A 9,778-nucleotide genomic window follows, 5' to 3' on the forward strand; every position below is an offset into this window, starting at 1 on the left:
CTGGAGATGGGGATCTTAGAGTCACCCACCTTTTCACGGCAGTGGCTTCCACACTTCTTGGCCCAAAAGGAAAGCCTTTCACCTCTCCATGTTACAGATGCCTCACCAGCTTAGTGCACGACAGCACCAAGCGCCACCTGGGTTAAACAAAATACTCATAGGACAGCTCGAGGTGTAGCTGGCTGTGGTGTGAACATTCACTGAGGAGGTAGGCTGAGGCAGGCAGGCCCTGAGTGTCCACTGTGTATTATAGTAACACCCGATAGCAGCAGGCTTTTCCAAGGGAAGGACAGGCACCGCTCCCACAATGCATTCCTCCATCCATCAGCTCTGTGCTCCACATCCACTGAAGCACACTTACATCCCCAGCTTCCCAGCCTGGAGGTACAAAGGCTAATCTCGCCTCTACTAAGCACTGGTGTGTGGGTGTGACCACATTTCTGAGTCCCTTGGAGCCTCTGTCAGTTGGAAGTCTTATCAGTTCCTGTGTGAAAGCTGAGCACAAATCAAAAAGATAGAAGCCTTGAGCTAGCACAAGCTGGAGCAGTCTCCGTTGATGGCTGTTGACCTGGTGGAGGTCTGCGTTCCTCCAGGATGGTCCGTGCTGTCGTCAGCAGCAATTCCTCCCAGCTGGCACAGAGACAAACCAATAAAACAGATCACTAAGTGGAAAAAGCTGGCGCTTCCCCAGCCTGTTTAAGCCGGTTGCAGTGTGATTGGGCTGTGCACAGACCTGGCTCTAAAAACGAGGGACTGAATAAAACTGACATCTGCTGTTCAAGATGGAGTGGAGGGGAAAGATAGAAGGCTTCAGAGCCCCTGCTTCCTCGGATCTAACTAAATAAAGCACCAGACATCTTCAGTGACCTGAGGATTGTCTCCAAGTCCATTTCTCAGAGATTGGCAAAATTAGGAGCATTCGATTGCTTGCACAAGACGATTCCAGGCAAAGTATTTGTAGAATACACGAAAAGAAATGGAAGGCGTTTGGGAGGGGGGCTCCACTGGGAAACTGGAGCCAGCAGGTGAGGGAGAGGCTGGGAAGGGTGCAGAAAGGAGTTCCCAGACCTTGATCCTGCAGACATGTAGAGGAACTGTACCTGTAAGCACGTGAATGATGTGTTGTTTGGAGAAACCAAGATGAATTTTAGACTGTCTGGCAGCAGGGAGGAGGGGTTTCTATGAACTCAACTTTGAACAGCCATGGGAAAGGCTTAGTTATTGTTTCACGAAAGTTGGTTTTTGGATAAGAGTAACACATACCAAAGCCCTGATCTATATGTTTTCTGAAGGAAAGCATCACACCCCTGCCACCGCAGTTCTGATTGTACACTGTTTGCAGTACCAAATCAATCAAGAGCTTCAGGTATGCCAGGCCAGTCTTGTGGCCAAAGTCATGCAAAGGCTACAAAACTGCTTCAGAAAAACAGCTCTGCAGATGACAGAAAACAGCCGCTGTCTTCCACAATGAATTCTACAAGGTATAAGTGCTTCTAGAAAACAACTATTTATTCTGATGTTTACCTTGGACACACTGAAAATGACTGTTTCATTCTGATGATTCCCATACATACAATGATTCTAATTTTTCATCTTCACATCAGAGTTCATCTCTGGAAGAAATGATGGTCTATGTATGGATCCCAGGGTGGAGGAGAGGAGAGTGCCACAGGTTTTTGCTCAGTCTGGGAAAATGCCCATGGGGCTTTTTGCTTATGTAATTTCACAAGGCTTTAATAACTATGTCCCTTCATTCAGATGGCTGGGTGGTTAAATAATTAGGTTGTGAAGAGTAGAGACCACAAATCAGGTCAGCACCATTATGGAAAGATATGACTAGAGCTGGGTGCCTCTCACCACTCTCTGCTGTGCAGAGACAATGAGAAGATAGTCCTTGGCCAACCCACAAGAGGGCCTCATCAGACACCAGATCTGCTGGTGCCTTGACCTGGGACTTCTCAGTTAATTTTAACTGTCAAGATTATTGGATTTAGGTTCATCTAGGAGACATCCCTGAGTGAGTCTGGGAGCACATCTCCACAGAGGTGCCCTGGAAAACTGGAAAGCCATCCTGCATGTGGGTAGAACCAACCCATGGATTGGGGTCCAACATTTATTTCTCTCTGCTTCCTGACCAGTAGCCTCAGCTGCCCCTACCATATGTTTCCCACATGTGGACTCTATCCTCAAACTTAAGTCAAAATAAAGCCTGCCTTCTCTAAACTGCTTTAGTCAGGAATTTTCCCACAGCAGTGACTAAAAGGACCCAGACCATAGCAGTGAATTCTATGTCTTCTTCACAGAAAGTTGCTGAATCTGTCCCCAACATGCCACACATTTGACAACCATATGCATACCACTTCTAGGAATCAGATATACATAATGAGTCTCAGGCCAGCTGTGTGTGTGTGTGTGTGTGTGTGTGTGTGTGTGTGTGTGTGTGTGTGTGTGTGTGTGTTATGTGCCATAACCATGTTTTCAGGTCAAAGGTAACTTGGTCTTTTGGGTTAATGACTGCTCCATCTCTCCAGTACAACAGTGGATGCAGATAAGTGTGAAGTCAGTTTTCTCCTCAGATCATCACATTTTTGTGGCAAGCATTTTACACACTAAGTCATCTCACTGGTCCAGCCCAGTGCTTTTTAATAGCAAGTCTCTGTCTCAAACAAAACAAAAGCACTCTCACTAGGCCTTGATTCTTCTTGTGTATCTACTGTAACTGAACTCCTGGGCTCAGCAGTGTGGCCCTGACTCAACAGAACAAAAGCTCCTGCTGGGCTGACCCCCCTCCCCCACTCTCCCACCCCATCCCCCATCCCCCTACCTCCCCACCCAGTCTTCAACCTGACACTGGCTCAATACCCTTTCCTTTCCCAGAAGTTAACTGATGCTTATCCTAACTGGTGGACATAACTCTTTCCATCCAGACCACCATCTTCACCAGTTTAACAAGATTCAAGCCTCTCTCAGTCTCTATGCACAGATCTCCTGGTATCCAAACAAGCCCAGATGAAAGCTACTAACATCTACCAGGGGTGTGGCTAAGTTTATGGTACCATGAGTTCAGAGACTGCAGACATCAACAGATGTCACTCTAGAATCCCAAGGCCTTGGTGTGGTAGTGTCAGCTTAGAAGCAATGGACAGAGATGGCTTTGAGGGACCAGGGCTCTCAGGGAGATCACTTTGAGCAAACTAAAGAGGAGACCCTGACCAAAATCTACAGTGTTTACCAGGTTGGCCTGCCACACCCACGCCCACTGCCTCCCTAGAATGCTTCTCTTGGCCACTTCCCAATCTCCTAGTGGCTTGGATAACGCACCCATCCTTTGTCCCTGGAGCTCCCTTCTCAGTTTCCCAGCCCCTTCCAACCACCCTCATGTGCCTCTTCCCTCAAGAATGACACTTGATAACATATAAGCAAGTCTCTTCTCCCAGCAGGGTGCAGACCCTGGAGACCCAGGCATCTCCCCAGACACTAGCATGCATGCCACGGAGCTCTAAATGCCTGCTCTGAGTCCCTGGGATGTAAAGATCACCCTCTTCCTCCCAAATTGTTTTATCTCCTGAATTATTCCCACCAGCAATGAGTTGCTTGCTTCTCACAAGTCAATGCCGGTGCCTGCTGCAGCAGAGCCCTGATGAATATGGAGAAGACACAGCCCCAGCCTTGGGCCTGGTGGGCAGAAAGAAAGCCTTCAAGTAGTCCTTCTCAGGAATAAATCAGCATTAACGGCGCGTTAATCTATCCCTCTGCTAATGTATTCCACCGTGCTCTCGGCACCCCACCATCATGTCAGGGGGCTCCGTGAGTTATGCTCAGCAGCAGCTGGCAAACCTTCCCCTGACCTTAGTGTAAATCAGGGAGCTATAAAAATCCCAGGGGAGGACAATGGAAAATGCAATTGGAACCCTGCACGAGAAGTCCTGAAAAATGGGACGCTCCTGAATTAAACATAATGGAGAGCCGGCGTGGCCTTCTTCTGTCACCTTGTCATTTAGGAAACAAATCTTTGTTAAGGAAAAGATCGAGACACAGGTAGAGTTTGAAGAAGATAATCTGCTAAACGGCTTTTACTGATAAAGAGACATGACCTGGGAAGTGAATTCACATTTGGCTCCAGAAAACATTTGCAGCAAAGTCCCCTGCTTCGATGTGGATGCAGACAGATTACCTGTCAAGGTTCCTGCACTGTAGACTCAGCCAGGGGGTGGGTAGAGCTGATGAGCTGCCGGGGTCTTTATGGGATGGGGGCTGGTGAACATTGGGGAGCCCCACTCAGGGACTGATACAGCTCTCCTGGTGCTCCAGTTACTGCCCAGAAATTGTAATAACAAGAGCAGAGTGGCCTTGACTCCCTCAGGCTTCCTGTGGTCTTTCCCACCATGAGGAATCTATGGTGTTACCATGAAGCCAGAGCTCTCACCAGAAAGACAACTGACAGGCTAACCAACTTTAGCCTTCAGCTTTTAACACCATGAGCTGGATAAAACTCTTTCAGCATTACTCAGCCTCGGGGACTTGGTCACTGCAATAGAATATTAGCTACTATGCCCCTGACACCCACTCAAATTGTGAATATAATACTTGTCTGGATCCATTACATCTTTCGCCACAAGTACCTAACAGGATGCTTATGTTTTCTTTGTGAAATAAAAGTATTGAGCATGTTTCCTCTGATTCTTCCTCTATACAAAAAACAAAACAACAAAACAAACAAACAACAAAAACATGTTCTCCAGCTTCCTGACATCCAGACTCCCCAACTCTTCACTTCCCTTTCCCCTGAAACTCAACACACAATTTCTAGCAAAATGCATTGTGGGGTGTCTTGTACAGACATTAGAATTTCAGGACAACGATGGGTCCTGGTGACCTCTTTAGGGATCATGTCTAGGACCGCCCATGTGCAATATTTTTTGTTTGTTTGTTTTGTTTTGTTTCCCTCCTCGTGTTATGCCTAGCAGCAGGGGCCTCCTGATCTTCCGCCCAAACTACAAATGTCTCCATAGCATCACCACAGACACTCTTCACAGAAGGGCAACATGCTGCCTCTGTTGATCAACTGCCTGGCTGTGCTCTCTCTCTCTCTCTGTCTCTGTGTCTCTGTCTCTGTGTCTCTGTCTCTCTCTGTCTCTCGAGAGCGAGCTTGCGTGCGTGTGTGTGTGTGTGTGTGTGTGCGCGCGCGCGCGCACGCGCGTGCGTGCGTGCGTGCGTGCGTGCTCATGCAGATCTCTTCCAGGCCTTACATATGCTAGTTAATTGCTCTACCACTAAGCCATAGCCATACCCCCAGCCCTCAGCCATTCCTTAATGTGAGCAATGGCTTCCCACCTCCATTGCTGTCTGTGAATCCTCAAACTTCTGAACGGATTTCTTGTAGTGAGTCCTGATTGTTAACTTGATTGAATCTGGGTGTAGGGAAAAAGGACCAGTCAAAGAAACACACCCTGAGCAGAGCCAAAGAAACACACTTTGGCCCTGGAATCAGAGTCAGTGAAAGAAATGTACCCTAGCCCTAAAATTGGAGCCAAAAGGCTAAAAAGGACCAGAGAAAGAAACACACTTTGGCCCTGAAACCAGAGCCAAATCTGACCCTAATCCTGTGTAAAAAAGTAACCAATCCCGGAGCAGAGCTCTAGCCAATCTGAGCTCAGCACTGAAATCGGACCAATCCCTACTCTGGAAAAACTTCTCCAACCCCAGGAATCCCTATATAAACCCTGTGTATGTTCAGCTTGGCTGGTCCAGCTGTCTTCCAATAAACACCTTTGGATGAGCTTCGGGTGAAGGTGAAGATCTTCTTTTGTGGCGGCAACAGAGCAGAGGCGACACTGGGCACAGCAGAGCAGAGCGAGCAGAGCGAGCAGCGCTGTAACACTTGCCCGGGAAACCTTCCTTGGCAGAGCAGAGTTGTTACACTCTGCTCCCGGCTCCCTGCTCTCCGCTCTCCGCTCTCCAGGAGCAGAGCTGAACTGTAGCAACTTCGCCTGAGAAACCTCCTGCGGAGCAAAACTGCTACACTTGGCGAACATCCCCAGCTGGAAGACCCTGTCCTGCCGGAGCGGAGCTGATACACCGGAGAAGCCTTTCTCTGAGGCAAGGCTGTAAGCTGCCAAGCTTACTGCAACCTGTGGTGGTCCTTGGCTCCCGAGCTCCAAGATACCTTTACATCTGAGCTGTGTAACACTCAGTATCCTTGGCTCCCGAGCTCCAGGATACCTTTCCACCTGAGCTGTGTAACACTGAGTATTCTGTGACTCCCGAGTGCCAGAATACCTGACCCACTCCTGTTCCATCGTCCTGACCCATCCCGACAAAACGCTTACACTGGGAACAGCTAAGACACACACCTCTGGGAAGGTTCTGGAAGGACTGAACTGAGAGGGGAAAACCCTCCCCAGAGCTAAGAACACCTTTAAGGGTGACACAGATAGAGGGCAGTCCAAAGAAAAAGCAGTTGTTTTTGCCTGATGCTAGTGAGGACATCTCCTTTGTCATTGCTCTGCTGCTACCATCCAATGCTGAAACCAGTTTCACCAGCCCTTGGGGGGGGGGTGCAGGGGGAATGCGGGAGGGTCCATCCACATTTCAGCTCACACTGCCTGGAAGCTAACTGCCTCCTCCTGGCAAGCTGACCTTTCAAAATTCCAAATTCCAACTCTGCTATTTCACCTAAAAGAGTTTTATGTCCCTATCACTGGAACAGAAGGAACCAATCCAGCACCACCTCAGTCTCAGCCTCTCCTCCGGCAGCTGGGTTACTGGATGCAGAAACCCAGAGGATAGAGAGAAGAGGACAGGGATAGGGCAGCGCCAGGAAGAACAGTGGAGCCCTCCGGTAGGGCAGGTTGGAGCTTTTACACGTGGACACACCCTGCAGGAAAACAGAGAAGCCCTGAAACCAAGTGGCACACAGGGCCTCTTAACCATCACACCAAAGGCTTAGACCTGCACTGAGAACAGACTCAGGACCTCCAGAGTTCAGCCACGGATCTGCAAGGTGGCTCAGCTCCATGGAGCTCAGGCTATCTGAGTGGAGGCTTGGTGGTTTCCTTTGTATCAGATTCGCCCAGCGGACAGCTACATGCCTCCTCTCCCACGGAGCCCAGTTTTATTGACTCTTTTAGAGTCCTGGTAATGCAAGCCTTCCTTCCATTAGCTGCTTTTCTGTAACAAACTAAACCCTAAAAATTCAGAACTGCAAGTGAACCACCACTCTCCTGGATCCCTCCCTGAAGCAGAAGAGGGAGCTACCCATGAACAGGCATCAGATTATCTGTGTCATAAACATTTGCTGCAAACAGCCCCCAGGGGCTGCAGAAGGGTGCAGCGCAGCTATTTTTAACACACACACACACACACACACACACACACACACACACACACGAGAACAGCTGCATCTAATTTGGGACTGCTCCTCGGTCTTGACGCTGGGAGCTGGCTGTGACTGGAAGGAAAACACTAGAGGAGCTGCCACCCCACTGCTGCTGTGAAGCAGGGCCAGAGGTAACGCTCAGGGGGTAGTGTCACTTGTGCCCTTTATGACAGGAGGTCACCGCTGGGCCTGCTGAAGGCTACCCCACTCTGCCTTCTTCACATGTGACATGGAAAACAAAGCGCGAGTGTTGGATGGCACGTGTGTGTGCAGGGACACTCAGGCCATTAAAAGGAAGAGCCTTGCCAGAGAGGAGGAGGAAAGGGCTGCGAAGCCAGAATTCTGGGAGACATGTGTCCACAGCCTCTTGGTTCTGTGAAACCAGGCCTTGGCAAGGCTTTAAAGGAATGCTGTGACATGTAAACGCTTTCAATGGAAGGGTATAAATGGCAGCATTGCCGGCCATGCGAGGATAATGGAAACTGTTCTTTCACAAAGACAAACCCCCAAATTAGCAATTGTCCAGAGAGACCAAGGGCACCTCCCCCAGCATCAGATAAGCGCCTGCCTCACCCTGCTGCTGACCACTTCCAGGAAGGAGACAGCCATATTGGCCATGACAGGTGCGCATCCATGAGGACTGGAGAACCAATGAGACTGAAGAAGCTGGAGTTGAAAACATCTCCCAGATCCTCTCCCCCCACACCCCACCCCACCCCATTATCTCTCCTCTTGCGGTATCTGAAGACCCCAGGATATATGATCCACTAACAGATCTCCAAAGGAAGCAAAGCCACCCCAGAGCACCTTGGTCTGGCTTTCCTCCCTGCCAAGAGTGGGTTGTTTTGGAGGTCTGAGGCCATTATCTCCATCCAGAACAAAGGATAGGTGTCCTACTTCCACTCTCAAGAAGATTTAGATTCAGGCTCCCTCGCCTGAACACACCACTTTATGGGAATCAAGGCTTGCCTGGGCATACAATGTTAATTCTCTGGCAATCACAATGTTCTGTACAAGAAATTTCCCTTTTCCTTACCAGGAGTTTCATGTCTGAAACCAGCATCCATGAAATAGCTGCACGCTGACACTGATCTTGCAAGCAAGACAACACCTTGAGCTGACAATTTGGGATGGTTCTACTTAGAGCTCCTATTGCTGTGATAAAACACCATCACCAAAGCAACCTGGGGAGGAAAGGGTTTATTTAGCTTCGTATTCACGTCAGTGTTCATTGAAGGGAAGTCAGGACAGAAACTCAAACAGGGCAGGAACCTGGAGTCAGGAGCTGATGCAAAGATCATAGAGGGGTACTGCTTGCTCCTCATGGTTCGCTCAGCCTTTCTTGTAGAACCCAGGACGGCCAGCCCAGGGGTTGCACCACCGACCATGGGCTGGGCCCTCTCCATCTCCACCTTCCCTCCTAGGACATGGCTGTAGTGACATCCATGAGCACTGGGGCCTGCTGTGTGGATGAGTCATAACTGACTTGTGTATATATATATATATATATATATATATATATATATATATTCTTGAGATATATATATATGTATCGATATATATATATATATATATCAAGAATACTGCAGGTGGAAATGCTTAACCAAGGAGAAGCAGGAGAGGATAGGGGAAACCTAAAGAGGAAGAGGGCTAACCTTAAGGAAGGACATATGAAAAATCTACTATCTTGCAACACATTTAAAAATACAATTGTAGTCTGAAAGGAAGAAAGGGAACTAAAGGTTTAAGCCAAGATGGGGAGGGGTAGGGTTGGGGAGAGGGAGAGGTAGATGAGTCAACACAACTAAGAATATATGAGAAAGGTTTATAGATGCATACCAGTTAATAAGCTAATTCAAAATACATTTTTCCCAAAAAAGTTTGAACAGAGGTACCAGACAACATCAATCCCATGGGTCATTAAATGAAAATCATCACTGCAAGGCACAGGATACTTCCCTATAAGTTATTCATCAAGGAGGCCCCACAGGTCTCCAAAATAGCACGGGGTATTGCCATTGCTTCTGGTTGCCCACTATAGCTACATGGTGAGACCCTGTGGCTAAAGACACCACAATTTTGGCTGCAGAACAGAGAGCAATCAGTCACAAACTCAGGAAACCTTCCTCCATGCTAACTAGCTTTCATACTATTGGGAGGTGCTGGCAGTTTGTTAGGGGCAGCAGACAGAAGTGGTCTCACTCAGCCCTGGACCCCACATGCTGCAATGCCAACCTGCCAGGCACGATGTGCCCACCGGTACAGCAGTCTAACAGCTTTTTATTGAATCCAAGGCCTGAACAGGTTAGAAGCTGTGCCTACTCCATAAACCTGGATGCTATGGTAGAATGTATTACAGTCATTTTGCTAAATGGCCAGATTGTCAGACCTCCTTCTAAA

Source organism: Mesocricetus auratus, unplaced genomic scaffold (genome assembly GCF_017639785.1).
Source record: "Mesocricetus auratus isolate SY011 unplaced genomic scaffold, BCM_Maur_2.0 Super-Scaffold_100015, whole genome shotgun sequence".
In the NCBI taxonomy this organism is placed as follows: Eukaryota; Metazoa; Chordata; class Mammalia; order Rodentia; family Cricetidae; genus Mesocricetus; species Mesocricetus auratus.